The sequence below is a fragment of the Lithobates pipiens genome, unplaced genomic scaffold (genome assembly GCF_037356315.1).
Source record: "Lithobates pipiens isolate NorthernLeopardFrog02 unplaced genomic scaffold, aLitPip1_a1.2 Scaffold_16, whole genome shotgun sequence".
Lineage (NCBI taxonomy): Eukaryota > Metazoa > Chordata > Amphibia > Anura > Ranidae > Lithobates > Lithobates pipiens.
The window spans coordinates 506,038,594-506,062,251 of NW_027507748.1; positions in this window are offsets into that span (position 1 = coordinate 506,038,594).

A 23,658-nucleotide genomic window follows, 5' to 3' on the forward strand; every position below is an offset into this window, starting at 1 on the left:
ACTTACCTGCTCTGTGCAATGGCTTTGCAGAGAGCAGCCCCAACCCTCCTCTTCTCAGGTCATCCACTGGCACTCCTGACCCCTCCTCACCACTGAGTGCCCCCATAGCAAGCTGCTTGCTCTGGAGGTAATCCTGCATGCTCGTTTCCAAGCTGTCTCTGTAGGTCTATGAGAGACACAGCGTGTAGCTCGGCCCTGACCCCTCTCCCTTTTCACTGGTTGTGAATTACATCAAATGGAGCCGTTGATAAGGCAGAGACCCAGGAGAGCTTCTGCTCTCATGCACATCGCTGGATCGAGATTGGGCTCAAGTGAATATAATGGGGCTGAGGAGGAAGCTGCACATTGAAGGTTTTTGTATCTTCATGCATCTAATGTATGAAGGTAAAAAAAAACTTCAGCCTTTATAACCACTTTAAAATTTATGGATGCCTGCATATTGTTGTTCCAGTGTGAGAAGGAAAATTACAGATTCATGTATTTATTTTTTTATTTCCTGTGGATATATATGTCTGTGCAACACTATGATTTGTTTAATTGTTCATTTGCACCACCGAACCACAAAAGTTTAATTGTGGAGGTTCTGCCATCTATCACTAAGTGATAAAATAATCATATCTCTAATACGTAAAATATATGGTAATCACATGAAATGGCACACATAATTAAAATACTGCATGATCATATGCAGTTTTTCAGAGTAACCTGCTTCTTCCCAGCTTGCATCTTTCCATCACTAAGGAATCAGTCATTTCGGGATTAATTACCGGCCATTTCCATAATTCTAAACAAGACCGAAAAAGTCAGACTTCATTACTGCTTTGGAACTTGCTTCTGTCTTACACAGAAACACATTTCTTATCTGAAGCAGCCTAAGCCCTCGTTCACATTAGAGTGACTTGTCTTGAGATTTTACAGGTTAAATCGCATGACAAGTCACATCCTATTACCAGTGATTGCACTGTTCAAATCGGTGCGATATTGACTTTGCGGTGCCGCATCAATTTGAAAAAAGTAGTACATGCACTACTTTTGGCAATTTTTTCATGAAGCCACACAGATGTCTTCAAGGTCGTGTTGCTCTTGAGGTGTTTGGGCTTTTAGGTATTTATCTTCTCTAACTTTCTCTCCATTCCGTTCGTTTCTTACTTACCTATGCTATACTAGCTCTGTTTCTTTTAGTGGCTACAGGCTTTGTTTTTGCTTGTGTTTTGTTTCTTTTAATTACCTTCATTACATGCATCTGTCTCTGTAATTTTCCATGTAAGTCATCTGAAACAGTATTTTCATGTATCCTGGTCTTCCCCTATAGTTGTGTCTATTCTATTAACATTTTGTTATTTATGCCCTCCACCAGATAATGTGCCCTTTGTGCTCTCTACACCCCTGATGAAGGAGACCAAGATTGCTCCGAAATGCGTAGGGTCTTTGAGCATCGTGGCCTACTTCTTGTCATATGGGTGACCTTCTATCTATGATTGTCATTACTATTATGTATATCATTTGCATGTATTTTTAATTGTGCTTTGATTATTATACATGTTCTCTTGTTGTGTTCAACATACATTTATATTTTGTGTGCAATAAATTTTAAAACTTGAAATGGTGTATGTGCCGTAAAAGTCCTAAAAATAGGGGGTTGTTCTCCCTGATTTGCTGTTTATACAGGATGTGGCACAACACTACCGCACACAAATGCTGAGTCATCATTTGATTTGATTTCAAAGCCATAATCAATGTGAACAGGGGCTTAATAAAATGTGTAATCAGTAAAGTACAGTGCCTTGAAAAAGTATTCACACCCCTTGAAATTTTCCACATTTTGTCATGTTACAACCAAAAATGTGAATGTATTTTATTGAGATTGAGTGTGATAAGTGACACTTTGTGTTGGTCTAATTGTGAAGTGAATGAAAAATGATAAATGGTTTACAATTTTTTTTACAGATAAATATCTGAAAAGCGTGGTGTGCATTTATATTCAGCTCCTTTTACTCTGATACTCTTTAGGGTCCTTTCACACAGGGCGGATCAGGGATGATCGCTGAGCAGAAAGATGACAGGTCCGTCTTCGCACACTGTGCAGGGACAGACCTGTCAGAGTGCCGCTCTCCCCTATGGGAGATCGGATGACAACGGACCGCAGAGTCCGTCGTCACCCAATCTGATGGAAAAGTAGGTTTTTCCTTCGTCACACTTTTTCGGATCGACGGGGGTCAGAAGTCAGCGGACATGTCACCGCTGACATTCGAAGCTCCATAGACCTCTATGGAGCATCCATTCAGGTCCGCCTGAAAAACTGACAGGTGGACCTGAACAGATCGGTAGTGTGAAAGAGGCCTAACTAAAAAATAGTAAAACCAATTGCCTTCAGAATTCACCTAACTGGTAAATAGAGTCCACCTGTGTGTACTTTAATCTCAATATTTATACAGCTGTTCTGTGAAGCCCTCAGAGGTTTGTTAGAGAACCTTCGTGAACAAACAGCAGCATGAAGGCCAAGGAACACACCAGGCAGGTCAGGGATAACGTTGTGGAGAAATTTAAAGCAGGGTTAGGTTATATAATAATATCCCAAGTTTTGAACATCTCATAGAGCACTGTTCAATGTAACATTTGAAAACTGAAAAAGTATGGCACAACTGCAAGATTTAGCCGTCCATCTAAACTGACAGGCCGGGCAAGGAGAGCATTAATCAGAAAAGCAGCCAAGAGGCCCATGGTAACTCTGGAAGAGCTGCAGAGAACCACAGGTCAGGTGGCACTGCAGCACCGATGACCACTGATGGAGTGGCACTGATAAGCTTCACTGATGAGCACTGCTATGCTGCACTAATGTGCACTAGTAGGCTGCACTAATGGGTACTAATAGGCTTCACTGATGGCCACTGATGAGGCTGCACTGATGCCCACTTATGAGGCAGCACTGGTGGCCACTGATGAGGTGGCTATGATGGGTACTGATAAACAGCACTGATGGGCACTAATGAGGCTGCACTGATAAGGCAGCACTGATATGCTGCACTGATGGCCACTGATGAGGCTGCACTGATGACCATGAGGCAGCACTGATAAGCTGCAATGATGGAGCTGTACTGGTAAAGCAGCACTGATATGGTGTACTTATGGGAACTGATATGCTGCACTGATAGGCACTAATAGGCTGCACTGTGGCCACTGTTGAGGTGGCACTGATAAGGCAGCACTGTATGCTGCACTGATAGGCACTGATGAGGCAGCACTGATGGCCACTGATGGAGCGGCACTGATGGCCACTGATGAGGCGGCACTGATAAGCTGCACTGATGGGGCTGTACTGATAAGGCAGCACTGATATGTTGCACTGATGTGCACTCATATGATGCATTGATGGGGCTGCACTGATGGCCACTGATGAGGTGGCACTGATAGTCTTCACTGATGGGGACTGATGCTGCTGCACTGATAACCACCAATGAGGCTGCACTGATGGCCACTGATGAGGTGGCACTGATAAGCTGCACTGATGGGGCTGTACTGATAAGGAATCACTGGTATGATGCATTGATGGACACTGATAGGCTGCACTGGTGGCCCCTGATGAGGCTGCACTGATGGGCACTGTTGGGCAATGATGGGGCTCCACTTATGGGCACTGAAGAGGCTGCACTGTTTGGCACTGATAAGGCAGCACTAATGGTCATTGATGGGGCTGCACTGATGGGCACCACTGAAGCTGCACTAATGGGCACTGATAGGCTGCACTGATGGGACTGCATTGAAGCTGCACTGATGGACAGATAGGCTGCACTCATGGGCATTGGTAAGGCTGCGTTATTGGGCACCGATGAGTTGTTAATAACTTGTATAACTTAATTCTGCATAAACCATTTAACAGTGTTATGTCATGGGATAATTTATGAGGGTGTATTTAGGGGTGAAATTAAGGGCAGGGCAGTATAGGAACTGGGTGGGGTAACTGGTGGCGATTAACTCTTAAGGCCTGGCTAGTGGCTCAGGACTTGAAATAGTGCACCCTGTAGATCTAAGCTATGGACTGCATATAAATGTATTTGTATGATTCTATGAGTGGCATGTCTCAGAGGAAGCACAATCACTGTATGACCAAAAAGTGGATGAGCAGCCAGAGGTTTTTTGTAATTTGTATAGCTATATTGTATCAGTGTGGCTTCATCAGTGTGGTCTCATCAGGGCCCATCAATGCAGCCTCATCAGGGGCCACCAGTGCAGCCTATCAGTGCCATCAGTGCAGCATAGCAGGGCCCATCAGTGCAGCATAGCAGTGCTGCTCTATCATTACAGCCCCATCAGTGCATCTTATCAGTGCCGCCTAATCAGTGGACATCAGTGTAGCATATCAGTGCAGCATATCAGTGCTGCCTCATTAGTGACCATCAGTGCAGTTCATTAGTACCCATCATTTTCGCCCTCATCAGTAGCCATCAGTGCTGCCTCATCAGCGGCAATCAGTGCTGCCTCATCAGTAGGCATCAGTGCAGCCTCATCATTGGCCATCAGTGCAGCCTATTAGTGCCCATCAGTGCAGGATAACAGTGCCCATCAGTGCAGCATATCAGTGCAGCCCCATCAATGCAGCTTATTAGTGCCACCTCATCAGTGACCATCAGTGCAGCCTTTTCAGTGGCCATTAGTGCAGCCTATCTTTGTGTACAACCTGTGTTCATGATTCCAGATTTCACAAAGGAGTTTGTAATACAGAAAGATGCCTTTGATGTGGTACTGAGTGCTGTACCGTGCCAAGTCAGAGACGCGGAGGCGCACCCAGTGGTCTACCTTACCAAAAAGCTTAACAGACATGAGGGCATGAGAAAAACGATGCCATTGTTGACAAGGAACGTTTAGCTATGAAACGGAATTAGATGTCCTGAAATATTACCTGTTGGGGAGACCATTCAAACTAGTCACTGATCATGCCCCTCTTAAATGGATACCTGATAACAAGGAGATAAACAGTTGGGTCTTTGCCCTTCAAGTATTTAAGTTCACAGTGGAGCGTAGAGCTGGGAAATGCCAGAATAATGCAGATACACTTTGTCTTGCAGATGTGTCTTTTGTCTTGTTGGGACAGTTGCTCAGCCTCAGGGGCTTGGGCAGGGGGGAGGGATATGTGACATTATGAAAGGTGAGGTGATTGATGGACGTTATGTTTCACCTGGCAAGTGTTAATTTGTAGAGAACTAAGTGGAATCCAGTCTGGGTTTTACCAGCCACCTTGGCAGAGGTTGTCCACCAACAGGTGGTATAAATTGGAGCAAAGGATGGCTCTTGGCCTGGGACTCAGGAAGCCAAAACCCAAGAGAGCTATTGATGGAAAGTTTTGCTTTATCTTTGTTTTGTGGGTGACTGGGAGAAGCCTTTCACCTGTGAGTTAGGAACTGAAAATGCTTAATTAGTGCCTGGATGGCAATGATTTATTTTCTGTTTCCTTTATTTTATTTTCATGCAACCTTTAAAAAAAAAAACTGGCTACAAGTTAGATTTTAAGAAAATTTGTCATTTGGACTACCTCTTTCCTCTTTTCACAGGGAAGGCTATCCCCATTTCGTTAACACCCACTATTTTATATATATATATATATATATATATATATATATATATATTAGTGGGGGGTTAACTCAATGGGGATAACACACACACACGATGGTTGGATGCATGCATCAGTAGAATTTAATGGAGAATATGTTATTTTAGGCTCAAGAGCTTACACTTTTTTTTACAAAATCAGCATGCTAATGTCTGTACATTTTTGGGGAAATATGTTTAAAAATAAAAGTGTGTTGCTTATTAGGTGCAGGAATCTATTTCTATTTTTAAAATCAGTTTTGACTAAATACACAGATTTTTCAGATCTGAGTGCTAACGGTCTATTTAAATACTGTGCCACAAGCTCAATGTTCTAACCCTCATACAGCTTTTTTTGTGAAGTTTTATTGTGAAACATGAGAGAGCTAACAAGATATACAGTAATAAATAATGAGCTATAGACTGCATGTAGATTGTTTGACCTTTTTAAAATCTCCAGTCCGTCATGTGAAGTGTAGTAATTATGTGAAGCAGATGCTGTGAAGGCAACGATTCACTAGTGTCATGAAATTATTCAACGTGAATTATTTATTGGATGTTTCATAGACTTAGCTTACCATGTGCAGATGAAAAAAACATGGCATGAAAACCAAAATAGCTTGCAAGAAAAATAAAAATAAAATGCTGTCCCAAAGTACGATGAGAATGAGTTCCTGGGATTTGGTATCCTCAACTGCTTGAGGATTAGAGACGGGCGAACTGTTCAGGCCGAGCATTGGTTCAGCTCCGAACAGCGCCTGGACACCTGAACATGCCACTTGCCCCACAATGCACTGCGCATTCTAGGGCTCTGATTGGCTGAAGCAATGCACCTTACCACTGGTTGGGTGCAAAGCTTTGCCCAATCAGGGCACAGAGCACAGTGAATAGTTGGTTAAGGGGTGGCACCACCCCTGTGACGTCACCGACCGGTGCATGCTGGATCAGTGATATCACAAGGCGACTTTGCCAGGTGGCTCCATCTCTAAGCTATTTAAGAGCTGTCAGACAGCAAAGTAGGCAGACGGTGGTAGCTTTCATCGCAGGTGGAGCTTTTTTCTTCTTCTGGCTCCGGCAGTGTGGCAGTCATCGTAATTGATGATGGATTTACATCGGGAACTTTTTTTTTTTTTTTTTTTATAAAGAAATTGTCAAAAACAGTGTGGTGTCATTTTTACACTTTGGTGAATGAGTAGGGGTACCAGGTACCCCAAACTCATTCACATGGGGGGCTGGGATATGAAGGTCCCCTTGTTTAAGGGGGGCTTCCATATTCTGATAATTCCCTGCCTCAGACCCCCACAACCCCCACCCAGGCTTGTGAGGAAGAGGCCTTGTCCGCATCAACATGGGGCACGCTAACTGACACTTACATTGCTAGTGACACCAATATAATGATCACATATAATACTGTACACTGACACTGTACTAATGACACTGGCTGGGAAGGGATTAACATCAAGGGGTTAACTATGTGCCTAACAAGTGTAATCATTATTTTTGTCTTTAATTCCTCTTCACATGAAAGCTGAACATCATTTACTACTCTAAATAAACACAGACTGCAAAGTAAGCATTTTCAATGATTTAGTAAAGTAACCATAATGGTATTAAAATGTGTATACTTGCTGTATGGATTAATGTCTTATTTGGCAGTTAAGCTGTGAGAGTTTAATCCAAAACGTAATTGTGTATTTATTATTATTTGTGTATTCCAAAAAAATCAGTTAAAATATATATTAATTTTATAAAGCTATACACTAAACAGTATATTTATTGACTTTGATATTTATTTGTATTAAAAATAAGACACAATTTGTTTGACTTGGTAAAGCTTATATATTGTGGTAGAGGGAGGCTGTGCCACTGTTTTAACATGGCGATCTGGCCCAGGTTTTCTTGGAAGCAGGCACACTAATGATGCTGTGTAGTGCGTATAGGTTAATGCAGCCTGTTAAGGCTTGGAATTAAAATTTCTGTGTTGGGAGTGAAGCTCTGCCAGTGCACAGTGGTATTGCAGCCTATGATGTCTGAACATGTGTTAATGCAACGTGATCTTAAAGTGTTACTAAACCCAGTAATATGAAAATAGTTCTTCCCCAGTCCCACAGCTTACAAATCTTCTTTTTACATTAAAATATCACCATTATATACCTTTTTTGCTGATCTATTTACCATGGTCACATAATAAACTGCAGGGTCTGCCAGGGTGCTGAGTGTTTAGGTATGATGAGATGTCCATTATAGCCCCTGTCAATAAGGATGTGACATTCCACCCATTGTGTTCTCTATTTTTTTTTTTTTTTTAGTTACAGGGCATGGAGGAGGAGGGAGGGAGGGAGGGACTGGGCTGTCATTTGGGATCTGTATACATGCCCACAGGTGTGATGTCAATATCATGTGGCCTGGCTAGCTCTGATCAACATGGAAATGTTCTCTCCAGCAATAGAGAACAAACTGAACATGTGAAGCAGGAATACCCTGTGTCTCATCTGGCCTTGCCAAGACCCTGCAGGAGTGGGACGATCTGTCCATACAGGATCAAAGAGTTTTTTTTACACAATGCAGAGGATTGACCCCTTAAGTTCCACAATGAGTATAACAAGCATGCTATTCTGCACATACAGACAGATTTTACTGTTGTGGGTTTAGTAACACTTTAAAACAGACTGGGATGAGTGGCTCAAGGAAGTACTTGTGTTACTGAACAAAGTGCCTGGGTGTAAAAGTGAGGTGGACACTATTGCTGTCTTGCCAGGGGAAGGGTCTGCTGAACAGCTTATAGATTAGGGTGTGTTGGCTGCTGCAGAGATTAACCCTCTCATGACAGAAGGTCCGAGTGAGCATAAATTGCATAGCAGAAATTTTTCCCATGAAAGAGTTGATGTAGTTTGTCTTGTGATGACAGACATGCTCAAAAAAATGTTGTTAGACTCATGGAGTGTACAGTCAGTGCATACCGTGCCATCCTCTCCTGGGTCAGGAGAACTTATACCACAGGATATTGCTAATTGGAGCTGGATATTACAGGCTTTACTGGGCATAGATAGCCAATATTGGAGTTACATGATGCAACGTTGTTTGGTGTTAATTTTGAAAGTTGTCTCACAGTGCTGGATTGCTTTATGCCAATGCTGTGTATGAAAAGTACTCTGGAGCACTGTCGGACAGGTCAGAGGTATTGAAAGTACAAGAGTAACAGAAATGGTTAAAGAGATTGGTGTGGAAAAATGTGGTGAAAAATGTTTGTTGGTAGGACAGTTGCTATGTGTTGATTAACAGGGGGAAATGCAAAACTTTGGGAAGGTCCCATAGGGAATAACTGCTTTCTGTACATGGTCCCTCCTCAGATACTGTCCTAGCAAACAATGGAACAAGAATTCCTGATGATGGTTTGGTTTGCAAAGGTAACCTGAAAAACAGTTGGTAATGACTGAGGTTAATACACGTAGCAAGAGGGGTGGTAGAGAGACCAGTGGGACCTCAAGGGTCAGGAAGAAGTTCTTCTGAAAGCACAGCTGAGATATGTATATGTGGGTAGGGTGCCCCTTTAGAAAGAAAGTCAAACAGGTTTGGACCCCTGGGGGTGACAGCAGGAACAGAGGTGCCAGTGTGAAGAGTGGGTGTATTTCTCCCTCTGATGTGAAACAAGGGATGATATGCGGGAGGGCGAGGGCTTACCACTGTTTAATATGGAGGTCTGGGCCAGGGTTTGTGGGAAGCAGACACATTAATGATGCAGGTGTGTGCTGCATTTATTTTAGAGTCAGGATTAGAGGTCTACCCTCCAGAGAGAGTCAGTGATTGCCAGGGAGTTGTGAGAGAGGTGCATTTTGCATCATATTGTCCAGCACAAGACAGATTGAGGCACGAGCCTGAGAAAGACACAGTCAGGGACAGATGGAGCAGCTGGGACAGCAAATGTGCATGAGCACCGGATGTGTTTAATTATCTAGAAAACCAAAACTAATAAGTTGAGCAGTAAAGCTGCAAAGTTCCACGAGGCAGACTATTTTTCATTTGTCGTATTGATGGTGAGAACCCCTGCGTTTGAGGACTTTCATTTGTAAACCTTTTGCTTTCTACAGAAGCCACAGTGTGCATGTGATGAATTTGTGTGTACTATTTTGTTCTTAAAATGACTTTTTAGGTGGAATGCTTCCCACTAGTTTAGGTTTTCATTATGTAATGTGTCAATTACCGTAAAAAATTAGGCTTATGATTTTTATGTGATTGCTTTATTCTTTTCCCTAGGAGTCATTTTGTTGTCCATACAGAGGAGAAGTTCAGGTGGCTCACTTTAACACTAATTGAGAGCATTGCATCACCTGTAGTGGGGTGTATATGATTTCCAATCAAGCCAATCTTTGGTTTTGTCTGTCTGTATGTTTATTTATTTTTTTAGTTTATTCATTTTCTAAAACCTAGCTATGAGTAAGCACCTGCATTGACGGTGTGAAATGCGTTCGCTGTTTTTATCCTTGCTGTATGGATTAATATCAATAAAGAAATTATTTTTCATAAGAATGCGGCCATCTGGACTTTTGTTCTGTTCTTTTTCTGCATGAGCCAGCAAAGTCATACCTAAAGTATAAAAGGGGTTTTAGGCTCTTGGTCACTGATGTTGTACATCCTGTGTAGGAACAAAACCATATCAATTGTATACTGATATTAAAAGGACATTTATTTATTTCTCATCTGTTGGTATGTTTGGTGCATGCACATTTCATTTCTTAGCAAGTTTATTGTGTGTAATTTTTTTTATTTTTTATTTAAGATAAAATATTCATGTGTGGATTGCTATTTGCACCAAACTGGATTAGAAACATGTTTATGGAAAAGTAGGCTTGCAACATGCGCATTGAACATTGAAGTTTTATTTACTAAAATTGAAGAGAGCAAAATCTGGTGCAGCTCCACTTAGAAACCAATCAGCTTCCAGGTTTTATTGTCAAAGCTTAACTGAATAAGCTGAAGCTAGAAACTGATTGGCTACCATGCACAGCTGCACCAGGATTTTGCATCCTCCAGTTTTAATAAATCAACCCCATTGGATATTATTTGCTAGATGATTTCAAGGATTACACAAATGTTTAGCCTTTCATTTCTATTTTAAACTGAATGTTGTGTTTTTTTTTTGTTTTTTTTATACAAGGTGAAGGTTTAGAATCGCTTTGAATATAAACTAAAATAAAATAATGTGTACTGGCATGGAGAAATTACTTATTTAAACAAATAAAACACCAAAATAAAATCCTACATTTCCAACAAATATAATCCATGCAAAAAGAAGCATAGCTATGTGTTTGCTAATGTTCTCAAGTCCCAGTGTCTGACAAAAAAGGCACATCAAAGCATGCAAAGAAACTCAAGTCTAACCGTGTTCTTTTCTTCTTTGACACCACCATGCTTTTCTTCTTTGATACCAACGTGCTTTCTCGCCATGCACAAAAATTGCTAAAACACCAAACATCGGGTGAGTATGAGAATCACTCTTCTCCTCTCACTCCAAGAATGCCCAGTCCGACAGGGTAAGCACCAGAATAGGGAAGAAAAAGGATTTAAGTGACTGTGGCAATGGTTGTTGGTGCCAGACGGGCTGGTCTAAGTAGTTAAACTGCTGATCTAATGGGATTTTCACGCACAACCATCTGTAGGGTTTAAAGAGAATGATATGAAAAAGAGAAAATATTCAGTAGGCAGCAGTTGTGTGGACTAAGATGCCTTGTTAATGTCAGAGAAGAATGGGCAGACTGGTTTGATATGATAGAAAGGCGACATTAACTCAAATAACCACTCATTACAACCAAGGTATGCAGAATACCATCTCTGAATGCACAATACATCGAATCTTGAAGCAAATGGGCTAAAACAGCAGAAGACCACACTGGGTGCCACTCCAGTCATCTAGGAACAGGAAGCTGAGGCTACAATTCGCAGCTCACCAAAATTGGACAATAGAAGATTGGAAAAATGTTGCCTGGTTTGATGAGTCTTTATTTCAACTGTGGCATTCAGATGGTAGGGTCAGAATTTGACATAAACATGAAAGCATGGATCCATCTTGCCTGTATCAATGGCTCAGGCTGGTGGTGTAATGATGTGGGGGATATTTTCTTGGCACACTTTGGGCCCCTTATTACCAACTGAGCATGGCCTACCTGAGTATTGTTACTAACCGTGTCCAATGAATATAGTGTATCCATCTTCTGATGGCTACTTCCAGCAGGATAATGCACCATGGCACAAAGCTCAGATCAACTCAAACTGGTTTAATAAACATAAAAATGAGTTAAATGTACTCAAATGGCCTCCACAGTCACCAGATCTCAATCCAATAGAGCACCTTTGGGAGTTGGTGGAACAGGAGATTCACATCATGGATGTGTAGCTGACAAATCTGCAGCAAATGCATTATGTCGTCAGCCATATGGACAAAAATCTCTGAGGAATGTTTCCAATACCGTGTTGAATCTATGCCATGACAAAATAAGGCAATTCGGAAGGCAAAGGCAAAGGGGGGTCCAACCCTTTGCTAGCAAGGTGTACCTAATAAAGTGGCCAATGAGTGTAGTTCAGTTAGCCAATAAAAATAAAAGGTTGGTTGATAGTACATTTCCTTTCATACTTTTTTGTTTGTTTTAATAAAAAACTGTAATGCTTGTTCTATGGAACCAATTTAGCGATTTGAACTTTATGTTCTGAAATATAGTTGTTTGTTGTCATAAATACACGCAGCCTGCATTTGTATTGAAAATAATCAAAAACTTATTTGAAGGGTAATTCTGACAAATATGTAGTTAAACATTTGTGACTAAGTAATCCCCATGACAGAAGCTTTTATTCTAACAAAGATTTAACTTTAATGTGAACTTCTGTACATGACACTTGCCTTTTAACTATGTTTTCAAAAATCATTACAAGACAACAAAAAGTACACTTTGCCCACATATACTTGATTACCTTACCTTTAGTATTTTTCTTATACATCAAATTCCTTTTTCTTTTTTTTTCTTTTTTTTTGTATTTTATCTGAAAAAATAAGCTCACCTCATTTGGAATGTCTTACATATTTAACAAATAGTAAACCATTGTGCTCACTCTATAGAACACATGTACCTTATTTAAGATGAAATTGCAAAAAGTGGAAGGTTTCTATTTTTTTTTTTACTTGTACATTTGCCATGCTAGTCCTGTAGGTTGGAGCCTAGAGGTGTATATTATAGATAAGGATTACACATTATAGCTTGCTCACCTTGTAAGGAAATTTGCCCCAGTGCTTAGTAAATTCGGTGCAAATCATGTGCATGAAAAAAACAGTATATTGCTTGCACATGATTTGATGATAAAATTTAGCAGAGCTTCACCTCATTCCCTAAACTTTGGAGAAAATTATTTTGGAAAGTGCAACTTCCATTGCAAAGTGAACAATCTGTTTGCATTTAGTAAGACAACCCCATGGCTCTTGATCGACTACAGCTGAATTAAAGAAATTGTTGCTAGACAGGTGGAGTTCCATGATTGTTAAATTGGGGCGTAATAAGTGAAAGTCACTCAATGACTTAAGGCCATTAGGTGTGTGAATTTATGGATTCATACTCACCACTCTTTGTGCAATTTTTATTGATATGTGGTACATTTCTTTTTTTATTACAAATTCAGTGATTACAGTTTGTTATTCTTAGCAGATGACACAGTTCTATGTGAGGGGGACCGCATTCAATTTAACAACATGCTCCAGGTGCCTTTCTAATTCATCTTTTTTAGGGTTGTCATCAAATGATTTGCCTATGTGGTCTGTAAGTTATGAAATCATCAACTTTCTGATACCACATTTTTTTTCTTTGTAATAGGAGCCAAATATTTACAACTTTTCATATTTTGTAACATGGTGCCTGCTGGGAATTTGTTTGGCTGTTTGTTTATCTTAATGGGCAGACTGGATGGAATACTGTTGTGTGTGTGTGTGTGTTTTTTTTTTTAACATCACTTTTATATGTTTCTATCTCCTTCCAGTGACAATAATTTTTGAAACCTGTTTTAAGTCCCCAGGCCTATTAAGCACATGATCCAGTGGGGGTAAATATTGGGATGCAACTGTTAGTTTGATAGTCAAGGTAGTGGTCTGTGTTTCAGAAGCACTGGCACTGTCCCTGATGAGAATGAATCTGCTGGGGGGGCGTGGCTGGCCGTGGAAGGAAATGGCTGCTTAACTCCTCAGCTCTGTCTTGCCCGCAGCTTTAAACTCCGGTGGACCGGGAGATATCGAGCCGATTCGTTCTAAAACTATGGGAACGTCTTCCCGTGGACAATCGGCAACTCGCTCGCGTTCCCCGAGAGATCAGGGAACCCGCAATTCGCGAACTATCCCGGAGCTCTTCCGAAGCCAAGGCCCTAATATGGCCGCCAATTCTCCCGCCCGAGGCCACCTCGGTATTACCCTCACACCAACGGATCAAACTCCGACATCAGCGGACGGAGTACAAACCTCCCATCAACATCCGACTCTACAGGACCTACGGGCAGTAGCGATTGACATAAAAGACACTCTCACAACCGCCATTACGGATCTCCATCGAGAACTACAGGCCATCACCGGCCGATTACAAGAGGTGGAAGTACGGTCGAACCAGCAACAACAACTGATCAATAACCACAATCGAAGGCTGGATACTCACACATTACAGCTCCGGGACTTAAACCGACATGTCGAGGACATCGATAATAGAGGCCGTAGACATAACCTCAGAGTGAGAGGCCTTCCGGAATCGGTCGACCAGGACCAACTAACTTCAACTGTTACAGCTCTCTTCAACCAACTACTTGACAAACCCCCACAATCGCCTATAGCGATAGAACGTATCCACAGGGCACTCGGTCCGAAAGGCAAGGAATTGGATCCCCCTAGGGATGTAATATGCTATGTTAACGATTTCGCCGTTAAAGAAGATATCCTCAAAAAGGCGAGAGATAAATCGAACTTACAATACGAGGAGTGCACCGTTCATATCTACCAAGATCTGTCAGCAATCACACTCCGCCATAGAAGAGACCTAAGCCCCTTGCTGGATGTCCTGAAAAGCAGAGATATTCGCTATCGGTGGCGCTTCCCGTTCGCTCTCCAAGCAACTCGTCATGGCCGCACGGCTACTCTGAGAGTCCCGGAAGATCTCGACCAGTTCTGCCGAACGCTGGATGTACCGTTCGTTGATCTGCCAGGATGGTACGCGGACTTTCGAATCCCCCTCCACTACGGAGACCGTGGGGACGATGACTTTATGGAATATCAGACCGCCAGCTACCGTAGGCGCCGTTCACCTTCTCTGCCTGGAACGAGAGATGACCCTAACTTCCGACACCCACCTTCAAGCCCAACTGCAGCTCCGATGTCTCGTAGAGCACGAAGGTCCCACTAAGAAGTAGGCCTCTTTGTCGTGAGACAGGCTAACACAGCCTAGGATACAGGGACTTCCTCTCTCACTATTGTTGCACTTGCTTCGAATCGTTACCCGCCGTTGCGGAATGCTCTTTTTGTTTTCGTTTCCGAACAGCCTAAGTTGCCAATCAGGCGAACCATTACTTCGTTACTATGAACTCCATCATTGTTACAGAACAACGAATACTCCCGAATAGCAGTGATGACCTCAGCTTTCCACAGAAGATATACGGCCATGTACATGTCTCCCGATCGAAGGGATAAGAACGCTTAGCCGAACTTTATCACCTATGGAGCGATCAGATTCATTTTCAACCGGCACCACTTCAAGTTTTCGCAATGACACGAATTGTTAAAGCTAAGTACTGTTTACACTTGCCCACACTGAACGTGTTGCCAAATCTCAGACCAGGGAAGGTATGACTGCTTATCCTGTGCTTACTAAGATCTCTGGAATAACTCTGCAGTATCCGGGTTGATCAGTTGAGTCACGAGCTTAGACTCTATGCATATATTCCCTATTTGATCACCATTATCCCCGCTGAGTCAATAAGTACTTCATATACCCCTTAATGCTCATATTGAATTCCTCTATTACTAAACAATGATCCTCTGCTAACCCTACCTGTCCTTACATTGGTTCGATATATGGGCTAGACGTAGTTTTTTGCCCTTCCCTGAATAATATATACCCTACACTTCCCCCCTCTTCTAGACTTCAAGGATAAGTTATTTGTTAAAAAGGGGTGGAAAAGGAAAAGGAATGTGCCTGTACAGGTGTCATTGCAGTAACGCTGCTCCTGCTTTCACCTCGAGCTGGTAGAATATTACATGTATGTATTTCCAATGCGGGCTGTGTCGACGGATGCCCCCCCTCTTCTAGGGGGGAGGACATTCGCCGATCCTCCCATACGGTAACACCGGCTACAGGTTTTCTATAGGTTATATAAGTTTATAGTTTAACGGTTTCACAGTTGCAAAGCTTTGCTGTTTCATGCTATTTTTGATGTATGTCGCATTTTTCACTGTTCTTAGCATGGCCTACTAACATTCCTAATATCGCCAATCAGGTAATAGGAACTTTATAATTCAGATGTAATATTGCAGGTTAACCTATCCTTATCTTTGAGATTTTTGTCAACTAATTCAGATCTCTGATTACATGCCCTACTCTTATACCAGATTCTTATGCCTCCCTCCACCCATAATTGTCTTTTTCAATTAATGCACTGACAAGGCTGCGGGCAAGACAGACTACATGTCCCAACCTATCTTACCCCATGCTTGATTAGTTCTCCTGATCGAGCCAATACAACTAAATCTAGCGTATTGCCGAGAGGCTTATATCTATACACTATAATTCTTCCTTCTCTTAGCTCACGATCCTTCCTCGACTGAGACAACCCCTCAACAGTGGACCTATCTCATAGTTTAATTAGCATTTTCCATTCAGCCCACTGACCAATACTGGCTTCTCTACATAGGAATTCCCTCTCTACCTGACGTAGCAGATAGGGACTCCCCAGTGCCAGTACCTCTCACATTCGACACGTAAAGGTCGAATCCCCCCAGTAGAAGACCTACCGGGGAAATATCTTACTTATTCCCCTTTTCCCTCGTTTTCCAGTGAGCTACTATTTAAACCTTACCTCCGCTTTATCCCCCCCTCACCCCACGTTCTACGTTCCCACATTTATCGAATCTACACCTCTCTTCTATTTCACTGCCACTCCAACATTACGTTCAGGATGCCTGCACATCACAGCAAGACCGCGCCCATTAGCGCCAAACTAGTTTCGCTTAATATCAGGGGCTTAAATGTTCCAGAGAAACGTTCTAAACTCTTACTCACAATGCACAGACTTCAAGCTGACATTATATTCCTTCAGGAGACCCATTTTAGATCGAATTCAGTCCCCAAATTACATGACTACCGATACCCCACAGCCTACCATGCCACCTCCCCCCTCTCTAAATCAAAGGGGGTGTCCATCCTCTTTCGTAAAAACTGCCCCTTCCAGCTTGCAGATCAACTAGTGGACGAAAATGGGAGATATCTTATCCTTAAAGGACATTATGCAGGCAGGAAAATTACCCTAGTTAATCTTTACGCCCCAAATACTCATCAGGTTCAATTTTTTAAATCCTTAACTAACACTCTGATCCCCTTTCAAGAGGGAACAGTCATCTTAGGAGGAGACTTCAACGTCTCTATGAACCCTCTTTTGGACACATCGTCGGGTACATCTTCTTTACCCTATAAAGCTCTGAAAAGTATAAAAACCTGTCTACAAACTTTACTTCTTCATGACACCTGGCGAACCCTTAATCCAGATGGTAAAGATTTCACACACTATTCAGCCCCACATAATCGATACTCCTGTATAGATTTCCTCTTCCTGTCGCAACGCGATTTACCTTTATTACAACACGCTAATATTGAGTCTATGATCCTTTCAGACCATCATCCTACCTCCATAACTATAAAATTCCCCGACACCATGGCTCCTAAACCCATTTGGAGACTTGACCCCTCACTTCTCTCGGATCCCATAACAGTTACTGAAATTACCTCACACCTTCAACACTTCTTTACGGAAAACACACCGTCAGATACCTCACATTTAAACAACTGGGCGGCCCACAAATGTGTTATTAGAGGTTCTCTAATAGCACTGGCAGCAAAACGAAATCGTGCATGAAAGAAAGTATATACAGATCTCATTGAACGGATCAGTAAATTAGAAACTGCTCACAAACACACCCAGGCCGCCTCATCCCTACAAGATCTTACAAACGCACGGAAAGAACTCCTGGAACTATTGGACAAACAAACGCAACGTAAATACATACTACGTAAAAAATCATTCTATGAATATGTAACAAAGCGAGCAAACTATTAGCCAGAGCTCTCCAGACCAAAAAAGCTAGCAACACCATTCACTTCGTGACAGATACTGCCGATAGACGATTAAACAAATCCACAGACATTGCCACTCAATTTGTCGAATATTATACCAAACTATATAACCTCCCTCAATCAGACGCCCCGAATGATGTAGCTTCTAGAAATAATAAAATTAAAGACTTCCTACACAAATATAGTCCCGACCCTATACCCGATAGCATGGTCCAGGAACTGGATGCTCCCCTGACGATGTCAGAAGTCCTAGCTGCATTGAAACAACTCAAATCTGGGAAGAGCCCGGGCCCTGATGGCTTCACGGTGGCCTATTATAAAACCTTTTCGGAAATCCTTACACCCCACTTTCTACATGCTTTTAATTCATTAACCTCACCCATTAGCCCTCTGCAAGAACTTCTCCAAGCTCACATAACGGTTATACCGAAACCCGGCAAAGATGCTTCGGTAGTGACAAATTATAGACCCATTTCCTTACTAAACGTGGACTTGAAATGGTATGCAAAAACTCTAGCAAATAGATTACTCCCGCTACTGCCTACAATCCTTAGCCCTGATCAAGTAGGTTTCGTCCCCGGCAGAGAGGCAAGAGATAACACTCTTAAGGCCATAAACATAACTCACTGGCTGACCATATCCCAAAATCCAGGATTCCTGCTGTCGTTGGATGCGGAGAAGGCATTCGACAGGGTGGCATGGGACTACATGTCCGCAGTTCTCAAAGCAATTAATTTACCAGATAAGATGCTCAATCTCATTCAAGCACTGTACTCCGTCCCGACTGCAAAAGTCAGAGTAAATGGCCACCTGTCGGATGCCTTCTCCATATCCAACGGCACACGTCAAGGTTGTCCACTATCCCCTTTAATTTTTATTTTAACACTTGAACCTCTATTAAGACGATTGAGAGACAACCCCGATATTAAGGGCATCGAGATTAAGGGACAAACATATAAAGTAGCTGCCTTTGCAGACGACATTCTCCTTTTCCTCTCCATGCCCCTTACATCCATTCCCAATCTACTTCAAGATTTTGCCACGTTTAAAACCCTTACTAACCTGCAAATTAACTTTAACAAATCTAATGCTCTGAACATCACTCTTCCCTCCTCCCAATGCTCCCACTGTCGCGCCAACTTCCCTTTTCAATGGAAAGATAAATCTATCACCTTTCTCGGTATTCAACTCCCGGCTTCCCTCGCGGACATCTACCATCTAAACTACACCCCTCTGCTAAAAAAAATTACTGACGACTTGAAAATTTGGTCCCCAGAACGTTTCTCTTGGTTCGGTAGAATTGCAATCATTAAAATGAACATACTTCCACGCATATTATATGTTATGCAAACCCTTCCGATAAAGCTTCCTCCATCCTTTTACAAGACATATCGTAAACTCTGCACTACATTTATATGGCAAAAAAGTGGTCCGCGCTTAAGTTTCCATCGCTTGTCCACCCCAAAACCTAAGGGAGGCACCGGGCTCCCTGACATTCGCAAATATAACATTGCCTGCCATTTGACCAGAATAATCGATTGGCACACTCACGATACATCCAAAGATTGGGTTCGTCTTGAACAATTATTTTCTCCTATACCACTGACATCCCTCCCATGGATCAAGAGCCAATCTCATGAACGACTACACAAAACCCACCCACTAATCGACCCGACCTTACATTCTTTCCGTTGGGCTTGCACTAATCACGGAATCTCATCCATAAAGGGACCTATGACCCCACTTAGGGGAAACCCTGACTTCTTACCGGGTATGCACCCATCCTTCCCGATATTACACTGGCCGCACAACACAGTGAGGGCTTACCATTTTTTCCACAATGATACCCTTTTATCACATTCACAACTAAGAGAACTCATGCCTAATAGGTCCTTCCCCTTCTGGACATACCTTCAACTCCGCCACTTTTTTCGCACCCAGAACCCCCAAACTCAATGGTCCAAAACCTTAACCACGTTTGAAACTATATGCTCTAACGGAGAACATCAGCGCCATATGATATCGTTTACATATTCACTGTTATTCTCTGATTGTGATCGAACAGACCTCCAAACGAGACAAAAATGGGCTGCTGAACTTCACTTAGACCTCTCTGGTGCTGACTGGGAAAATATTTATAGGTATGTCCATAAGGGAACGGTTAATGTGCAAACCCAGGAAAATGCCTTTAAAGTAGTTTCGAGATGGTACCATACACCCCATAAACTACATCGAATTCACCCTTCCAACCTCCACACATGCTGGAGATGCAACAATGATATAGGGACATTCCTCCACATATGGTGGACATGTCCACTCCTCCAACCTTTTTGGCTAGAAGTCCATAAAATAATTGAGACTGTCACAACCTACCGATTGGATTTTTCACCTGCCCAATTTTTATTACACTATACAACCACATCAGACCGATCATACTTCAAATCCCTGGCCATGCATATGGTCAATGCTGCTAGATTATGTATTCCATCTAAATGGTGCTCCCCAAATCCTCCACTTATCACAGAGTGGTTCAACCGCATCAATGCAATAATGCAGATGGAAGACCTCATTCATCAAACGAAAGACACCCCATCGAAATTTACAACCACGTGGTTGTGCTGGATCCATTATAAATCCACAGATGCATTCAAGAATGTATCACCACAACCCTGAACCGTATGACAGAGAGTGTAGATATTCTTCTGAAACTACGTACCTATCCCCTTCCAGACACCTTCCCCCTACCCCCGACTATACATCGCTTTGTTAGAGTTCTAAGTTCGCTCTCCCCAAAGCTACTCTAACCCACCCATTCCTTTTTACCTCTATATTATTTTATTGTACTATATGTCATAAAATGAGTCAAATTTACTGTATTTTGCTATTGCCTAGCGGCTGCGTCCGCACTTATTATATGTCCAAAATTTTTTTTTTACAACCTGTGATACTTAAGGCTTTTGCTATCTTGTTTATGTTCTACTTATATTTTGCAATAAAAATTGTTTATTAAAAAAAAAAAAAAAGAATCTGCTACACTCAAGAAAGTCAAGAAAGAATCTTGGAGGGAGAGGTAACCATATTCTAGGCCGTGGCTTTGCTTTTTCAGCATTTACTGTATGCATAAAATATCCAAGAGTGTGTCTGGGTTTATTTATGTATCTTACTTATTTCAAATGTGTACAAGGCTTTCAGAGGGATTGCTTGGTTTAATGCAGAATAATCATTCTGTCAGAAATTGTTTAGAGGATATAGACTTGTGAACAGATCACATGCTTTCTTAAAGGACACATGGTTCCAAGCCTGTAGTCTCAGGGATTAATAAACATATTTATAGTATCACCATAAAACCTATGCTCTTGGCTGCATATATTTTACAAGCGTTGAAGACTTATTTACCTGTCTAGTCATCGACTAGAACCTAAAGAGCGTCAAGATCAGCAAGACTGGAGAGAATTCACCCTTTTATCTCAAACAACATCCAGAAAGATAGTGGAAATATTAGGTTATAGATTTTCCTTGTTCGAATATAGTATTAAGAAAAAATAGGTGAGACAGACAATGGTCTATACAAAGACTAGGGACAAATAAGTAGCACAATGGTAGCTACTTACATTCAGAGTCCAAAAATATTTAAAGAAAGTAAGAGATGTGCATTGGTATGCAATACTGACAATCTAGTAAGCTCACACAAGTTGAAAATGCATAGGCAATGCTTAAACATATAGGGAATAGGTCAGACACCTATTAGATGATAATGTAGAGGAGCTTACAGGTTGTCTCTCAAATGAACCGTGGTAACTCCCATTGGCAGTTGTCTATCAACAAAGAAGACAGTATGGAAAGGAAAGTAGGGGGAAATAAGAGGAGAGAAAATGTCAGGAGAAGAAAGAGGGGAGAGGAGAGGAAAACCCCAGGTGCCTCTAGAGACCTAAGAAGTTGCTGGTCATGGGAGCAGAAAGGACTCATCAAAGTTGCAATGCCAAGCTGCTGCAAGCAAAGCAAACAGAATATTGGCATGCATTAAAAAGGGTATTAATTCCAGAGATAAAACGATAATTCTCCCACTCTACAAGACTCTGGTCCGACCACACCTGGAGTATGCTGTCCAGTTCTGGGCACCAGTCCTCAGAAAGGATGTACTGGAACTGGAGAGAGTATGGAGAAAAGCAACAACACTAATAAAGGGACTGGAGGACCTTAGTTATGAGGAAAGGTTACAAGCACTGAACTTGTTCACTCTGGAGAGGAGACACTTGAGAGGGGATATGATTTCAATGTACAAATACCATACTGGTGACCCCACAATAGGGATAAAAATTCCCGCAAAAGGGAATTTAATAAGACACATGGCCATTCACTCAAATTTGAAGAAAAGCGGTTTAACCTTAAACTGCATAGAGGGTTCTTGTCAGAAACCATGAATCAGACTGAGACAGAAGTACAATTAAATCACAATTGTTTATTATTAATAAAAAGGTAAATAGAAAAAGCGTAGTCACGAATAGCCAGAGGCCAGTAACCAGATCAGGTAGTCAGCCAGTTCAAAGTTCAATAACCAGATCGGGTAATCAGCCAGGCCTGAAGTCAGGGATCCAAGTAGAGCAACTGCAAGCAGGATAAGGAGCCAGGAGGGATTTCAGCAAGCCAGTCTTGAAACAAACCGCAGGAGATAGTTCCTTGTGATGTGACCATTGCGAAGGCAAAGGTGAAGTGAGCTGGAAAGCTTTAAGTAGTGTAACCTGGGGGACAGGTAACAGGTACAAAGCTCCCTGGGATGAGCAGTTTCTCAGGCACAAATACCCAAATCCGATAAGTGACAAACAGTGCTGTGTTTATTTGTGGTATATACAAGTCCATATACAGGTGCTGTACAGTGCTCCAGAAAACAAAATAAAGGGCAAAGTAACAAAACACAAAACCTAGCCGTGTCATGGCTCTAGCTATACAGTCTGCAGGCCCTCACTACCAGGCTGAACAAGCCTACTGCTTGTCAGTCTCTACAAAGAACTGCGTAACAGGTTTTACCAACCTTACTCTCTTCACAAACAAACTTTGTGTGAATGTACCAGGCAGTGAGCAGAGGCTGTCTGCTCAGGTGAGATTAAATTAGACTGGGGAGGAGGACCAAGATCCGAACTGGATCATGGATCACAAATTTATGAACGTGTATGAGAGGAGCCTGGGAGAGGTATAAACCCCAAACAGGACTTTTCCTGGCTCTCTCTGGGACGCTCTGCTACATATCCCCCCCCCTGTTTCAACCCCAGGGTTGGAACACCTGTGGCCCAACAGGAGTGAACACGGGGCAGGGCATCTACATTCCCCATCTCAACACCTGGCCTGTGTTTTACTGTGAAGGAGTAATCCTGTAGAGCCAAAAACCACCGGTTCACCCGTTTATTAGTCTCCTTCTTTTGGGCCATCCATTTCAGGGGAGCATGGTCAGTTACCAACTCAAACTGGCAACCTAACAAATAGTATCTGAGTGCATCCCCGGGCCACCTTATGGCTAAACATTCCTTTTCAATGACTGCATACTTTTTCTCATGGTCATTGAGCTTCCTGCTTAGGTATACGACAGGGTGTTCTTCCCCATTGTGTACCTGCGATAGTACTGCCCCGATACCAACATCAGACGCATCCGTCTGAACCAAAAAATCTTTGGAGAAATCGGGAGTACAGAACTGGCTGTGCACAAAGAGCCTTCTTCAGGACTTGG